This window comes from Arachis hypogaea, chromosome 7 (genome assembly GCF_003086295.3).
Source record: "Arachis hypogaea cultivar Tifrunner chromosome 7, arahy.Tifrunner.gnm2.J5K5, whole genome shotgun sequence".
NCBI classification, from domain to species: domain Eukaryota; kingdom Viridiplantae; phylum Streptophyta; class Magnoliopsida; order Fabales; family Fabaceae; genus Arachis; species Arachis hypogaea.
In genome coordinates, this window is record NC_092042.1 from 71127548 (window position 1) to 71134590 (window position 7043).

Sequence of the window (7043 nt, forward strand, 5' to 3'; positions counted from 1 at the left end):
TGTGTTTTTCTATGATTTCAGGTATTTTCTGGCTGAAATTGAGGGACCTGAGCAAAAATCTGATTCAGAGGCTGATAAAGGACTGCTGATGCTATTAGATTCTGACCTCCCTGCACTCGAAGTGGAATTTTTGGAGCTACATATATATAAATGGCGCGATCTCAATTGCGTTGGAAAGTAGACATCCAGGGCTTTCCAGCAATATATAATAGTCCATACTTTGTGCAATTTTAGACAATGCAAACTGGCATTTAACGCCATCTTTCTGCCCTATTCTGGCGTCAAACGCCAGAAACAAGTTACAAACCAGAGTTAAATGCCAAAAACAGGTTACAAAGTGGCGTTTAACACCAAGAATAGCCTATGCACGTGAAAGCTTCAATGCTCAGCCCCAGCACACACCAAGTGGGCCCCAGAAGTGGATTTCTGCACTATCTATCTTAGTTTACTCATTTTCTGTAAACCTAGGTTACTAGTTGAGTATAAAAACTACTTTTAGAGATTTATTTTGTACCTCATGACATTTTACATCTGAAATTGTACCTTTGAGGGCATGAGTCTCTAAACCCCATGGTTGGGGGTGAGGAGCCTTGCAGCGTCTTGATGAATTAATGCAAGTATTTTTGTTTTCTATTCAATCTCGCTTGTTTCTATTCTAAGATGTTCATTCGCACTTCAACATGATGAATGTGATGATCCGTGACACTCATCACCATTCTCAACCTACGAACGCGTGCCTAATAACCACTTCTATTCTACCTTAGATTGAATGGATGTCTCTTGGATTCCTGGCTCACGAGTTTAACTGCCTCTCCTGACAACAGAGCATTCAAATCCGTGAGATCACAGTCTTCGTGGTATAAGCTAGAATCAATTGGCAGCATTCCTGAGATCCAAAAAGTCTAAACCTTGTGTGTGGTATTCTGAGTAGGATCCGGGAAGGGATGACTGTGACGAGCTTCAAACTCATGAATGCTGGGTGTGGTGACAGATGCAAAAGGATCAATGGATCATATTCCAACATTAGTGAGAACCAACAGATGATTAGCCATGTACATGGACCCTTTTCATTGAGAGGACGGCTGGTAGTCATTGACAACGGTGATCCACAAACATACAGCTTGCCATGGAAGGAGACCTACGTGTGTGAAGAAGAAGACAGTAGAAAAGCAGAAATTCAAAGGACAAAGCATCTCCAAAACTCCAACCCATTCTTCATTACTGCGTAACAAATATTCATTTCATGCTCTTTCACTTTTTACAATTAAAACTAAAGAACCCTATTGATATCCTGACTAAGAATAATAAGATAACCATAGCTTGCTTCAAGCCGGCAATCTCCATGGGATCGACCCTTACTCACGTAAGGTATTACTTGGATGACCCAGTGCACTTGCTGGTTAGTTGTGCAGAATTACATAGTGTGAGTGTAATTTTCGTGCACCAAGTTTTTGGCACCATTTCCAGGGATTGTTCGAGTTTGAACAACTGACGGTTTATCTTGTTACTTAGATTAGGAAAAATTTGTCTTTTTGGTTTAGAGTCACTAGGATTGCATCTTTTATTATTCCTTTAAAAAATCTTTGAAAAATATTATTTTTCTTCATTAGTTTTTAATTTTTCTTTGAGTCTTTTGTTTAAGTTTAGATTCATATCTTAAGTTTGGTGTCAATTGCATGTTTTTTTTCCTTTAAATTTTTGAGTTTGTGTTCATTGTTCTTGCTTGATCTTCAAGTTGTTCGTGCTATTTTTCTCGTTTGATCTTTAGTTTGTCTTGTTTTATGTCTTTTCTTGCTTTTCTAGTGCATTTTCAAATTATCAGTTTTCAAAAAAAATTTATATATTTTAAAAATACCTTTTTAAAACACGTTAAATTTATAGCTCAGTTGGCTAGAGCGTTGTGCTTGTGTTCTTGGTAATTGGGTATCTTCCTTTTAAAACTTTTTCAAAAAAATAATTTTTCTTTGATTAAATCTTGTGTCAAATTTTAAGTTTGGTGTTCTTTTTTGTGTGTTCTTGAGTCTTTAAATTTTGTTCTTGTTGTTCTTGTGAATCTTCAAGGTGTTCTTGAGTCTTCTTTGTGTTTTGATCATAAAATTTTTATGTTTGGTGTTCCTTGGTGTTTTCCCTCCAAAATTTTTGAAAAACAAGGAGCATTAGATCTAAAAATTTTAAGTCTTATGTCTTTTGTGTGTTTTTCTCTTTCCTCATAAAATTCAAAAAACATATCTTTTCCTTTAATTTCTCATAATTTTCGAATCCCTTGGGTTGACTTGGTCAAAATTTTTCAAATCATATCCTTTTAAGATTTTTTAAAATCATATCTTTTTCAAAAATATCCTAACCACTTTCTCTCTCCCCATTATCTCAAAAATCTTCATAAAATATCTCTCTCCCTTTACAATGTCTGGGAGAGGTACAGAGAGATGCTAAGGAAATACCCCTCTGAAATGTTTTCAGAATGGGTGCAGTTAGACATCTTCTACTATGGGCTTACAGCAAAAGCTCAGATATCTCTAGACCACTCAGCTGGTGGATCTATACACATGAGAAAGACAAATGAAGAGGCTCAAGAGCTCATTGATACAGTTGCTAGAAATCAGCATCTGTACTTAAGTAGTGAGTCATCCATAAAAGAAGAGGCTAAGGCAGTATCCACTGAACTTAGTCCTCTAGAACAAGTTGCTAAAATCAATCAGCATTTATGTTATCTGACAGAACAGTTGGCAGAATTTAAAGAGATGTTACAAGACACTAAGGATGCTAACAGGAACATGGAAACACAACTTGACCAGATAAGACAGCAGTTATCAAAACAGATGATAGAAGAGTGCCAAGCAGTTCAATTAAGGAGTGGAAAAACATTGAATACCTCAACTCAAAGCAGCAGAAAGCCAAGAAAAGAACAAATAATAGAGGATGAGCAGACTGTTACCCAAAATCCCTCTGAGGACAGTAAGAGCCCAGAGAGGAATAATTCTGGCATTCAAACACTAGAAAAGGGTGAAAAATTGGCGTTAAACGCCCAACCCATGTTCAGTTCTGGCGTTCAAACACCAAAAAAGGAGGGAATCTGGCGTTAAACACTAATTCAGCCCCCAATCCTGGCGTTCAAACACCTATGAGGGGTCAGACACTTGCAAGTGCTGATAATAACTCCCTCAAGAAGGCTTCTCAACCTACCTCTGTAGGAAATAAACCTACAGCGACCAAGGTTGAAGAATACAAAGCCAAAATACCTTATCCTCAGAAACTCCGCCAAGCGGAACAAGATAAAAAAGTTACCCACTTTGCAAAATATCTCAAGACTCTTGAAATCAAGATTCCCTTTGTAGAGGTACTTGAGCAAATACCCTCTTGTGCTAAGTTTATGAAAGAGATCTTAAGTCATAAGAAGGATTGGATATAAATTGAAAAAGTTCTCCTCACTGAAGAATGCAGTGCAATCATTTTAAAGAGCTTACCAGAGAAGCTTAAGGATCCTGGAAGCTTTATGATACCATGCACATTAGAGGGTACCTGTACCAAGATAGCTCTATGTGATCTTAGGGCAAGTATCAACCTAATCCCTGCATCCACTATCAGAAAGCTTGGCTTGACTGAAGAGGTTAAACCAACCAGGATATGTCTTCAACTTGCTGATGGCTCCATTAAATACCCATCAGGCGTGATTGAAGACATGATTGTCACAGTTGGGCCATTCGCCTTTCCACTGAATTTGTAGTGCTGGAAATGGAGGAGCACAATAGTGCAACTCTCATTTTAGGAAGACCTTTTCTAGAAACTAGACGAACCCTCATTGACGTCCAAAAAAGGGAAGTAACCCTAAGAGTCAATAAGGATGAGTTTAGGCTGAATGCTATTGAAGCAATGAAGCACCCAGACACATCAAAAGACTGCATGCGTGTTGATATTATTGATTCCCTGGTACAGGAGATCAATATGGCTGAGAGTCTTGAATCAGAGGTAGAGGATAAAATGTCACTTTATGGTGACAGAAGGAATTGTCCTTGGGCATAAAATTCCAAACAAAGGCATAGAGGTGGATCAAGCTAAAGTGGAGGTAATCGAAAAATTACCACCACCCACCAATGTTAAGGCAATCAGAAGTTTTCTGGGACATGCAGGATTCAACAGGAGGTTTATAAAGGATTTTTCAAAAATTGCAAAACCTCTGAGTAACCTGCTAGCTGCTGATACACCATTTATCTTTGACACATAGTGTTTGCAGGCCTTTGAGACTCTGAAGGCTAAGCTGGTCATAGCGCCTGTCATTTCTGCACCGGACTGGACATTACCATTTGAACTAATGTGTGATGCCAGTGACCATGGTGCAGTATTGGGACAGAGGCATGACAAGTTTCTGCACGTCATTTACTACGCCAGCCGTGTTCTAAACGACGCGCAGAAAAATTACACAACCACAGAAAAGGAATTGCTTGCAGTGATTTATGCCATTGACAAGTTCAGATCCTATTTGGTAGGATCAAAAGTGATTGTGTACATTGAGCATGCTACTCTTAAATATTTACTTGCAAAGTAGGATTCAAAACCTAGGCTCATAAGATGGGTGTTGCTTCTACAAGAGTTTGATATAGAAATAAGAGACAGAAAAGGGACAGAGAATCAAGTAGCAGATCACCTGTCTCGGATAGAACCAGTAGAAGGGATGTCTCTACCCCTCACTGAGATCTCTGAAACCTTTCCGGATGAGCAACTCTTTGCCATTCAGAAGGTGCCATGGTTTGCAGACATCGTAAACTATAAAGCTGCAAGATTCATTCCCAAGGAGTTCAGCAGACAGCAAAAGAAAAAACTACTTTCTGATGCGAAGTACTACTTATGGGATGAACCATATCTCTTCAAGAGATGTGCAGACGGACTAATCCGTAGGTGCATGCCTAGAGAAGAGACGCAGAAGATCCTATGGCATTGCCATGGATCACAATATGGAGGATATTTCAGATGTGAGCGAACAGCCACCAAAGTTCTCCAATGTGGCTTCTACTGGCCTACAATCTATAGAGACTCCCGAGAGTTTGTACGTAACTATGACAGTTGCCAGTGAGCTGGTAATCTGCCTCATGGTTATGCCATGCCTCAACAAGGGATCTTAGAGATTGAGTTGTTTGATGTATGGGGTATTGACTTCATGGGTCCTTTTCCACCATCATACTCAAACACTTACATTTTGGTGGCAGTAGACTATGTATCTAAATGGGTGGAGGCAATTGCAACACCCACTAATGATACTAAGACTGTACTGAAGTTCCTCCAGAAACATATCTTTAGCAGATTTGGTGTTCCTAGAGCTCTAATTAGTGATGGAGGCACTCACTTTTGCAATAAACAGCTTTGTACTGCCATGGTCCGATATGGAATTAGCCATAAGGTGGCAACTCCATATCATCCACAGACCAATGGGCAAGCTGAAGTCTCTAATAGAGAACTAAAAAGAATCCTGGAATAGACTGTAATTGCCCGTAGAAAGGATTGGGCAAAGAGCTTGGATGATGCTCTATGGGCATACAGAACAACATTCAAGACTCCTATAGGAACCTCTCCATACCAGCTTGTGTATCGGAAGGCCTGTCACTTGCCCGTGGAACTGGAGCATAAAGCCTACTGGGCAACCAGATTCCTAAACCTTGATGCCAAATTAGCTGGAGAGAAAAGATTGCTCCAGCTGAATGAGCTAGAGGAATTCAGACCCAATGCTTTTGAAAATGCCAAAATTTACAAGGAGAAAGCAAAGAGATGGCATGATAAGAACCTGTCATCCAGAGTCTTTGAGCCAGGACAAAAGGTTCTGCTGTTTAACTCTAGGCACAGGCTATTCCCTGGGAAACTAAAATCCCGGTGGAGAGGACCATATGTGATTACAAGCGTGTCACCATATGGATATGTAGAGCTTCAGGATATTGATTTTGACAAAAAGTTCATTGTTAATGGACAAAGAGTCAAACATTATCTTGAAAGCAATTTTGAGCAAGAATGCTCAAAACTGAGACTAGATTAAAGCTCAATAAGGTCCAGCTAAAGACAATAAAGAAGTGCTTCCTGAGAGGCAACCCAGCCATTACTATAGTTTATTTGTTATTTAAATAATAATTATAGGAGTTAAATAAATTATCATCAGAACTAATTCTCATTTACAGAAGTTCACAGAGTTACAGAAGGATTCAGAGAAGAAAGCAGAAAAAAGAAGCTCACTAGCGCGAAAATGCCAGTAAGAGGCACTTTCTGGCGTTTAACACCAGCCAGGTACCCTGGCTGGGCATTAAACGCCCAAAGCAAGCAACTTCTGGGCGTTAAACGCCAGAATGGGTGCCATTCTAGGCGTTTAATGCCAGAACTACAGCATCCTGGGCATTTAGAAAAATAAGCAGCGTTTGGGTGCTTAACGCTATAAACGTGGAGGGGAGGTGATTTTGTTTTCCAACCCAATTTTTTATTTTTTCATCCATAATTTCTTGCATAAACATACTTCAAACCCTCATCTTTCAATTTCAAATTTCAAAAAAAATAATAACTCTTAATCCTAAAAATCTTTTCTTCTTTTCAAATCTTTCTCAAAATGCATATATCTTTTTAATTTCTCTTCAAATCTTTTTCAAAATTCATATATCTTTTTAATATCTTTTCAAATCTTTTTTTCAACTCATCATACTATCTTTTCAAATTTAGATTTATCTTTTTCAAAACTCTCTCTTATCTTATCAATTTTAAAATTACATCTTTTGCATATTATAATTATCTTTTTACAAATCATATCTTCTATCATATCTTTTTAAAAAAAATTTTGAACCCAACCCCTCCCTTTTAAATTAACATTCGGCCACCTCCTCTCCTCCACAATTCGAATTTGGCTCTTCTCCTTCTCCTCTCCTTTCTTTTCTTTTGCTTGAGGACAAGCAAACCTCTAAGTTTGGTGTGTTGTGCGTGATCATTAAGCTAAGACTCACTAAGATCATGGCTCCTAAGGGAAAATAAATCACTTCAAGAGGCAAGAAAGAGAATAATCTAAGACCACTTTGGAATCA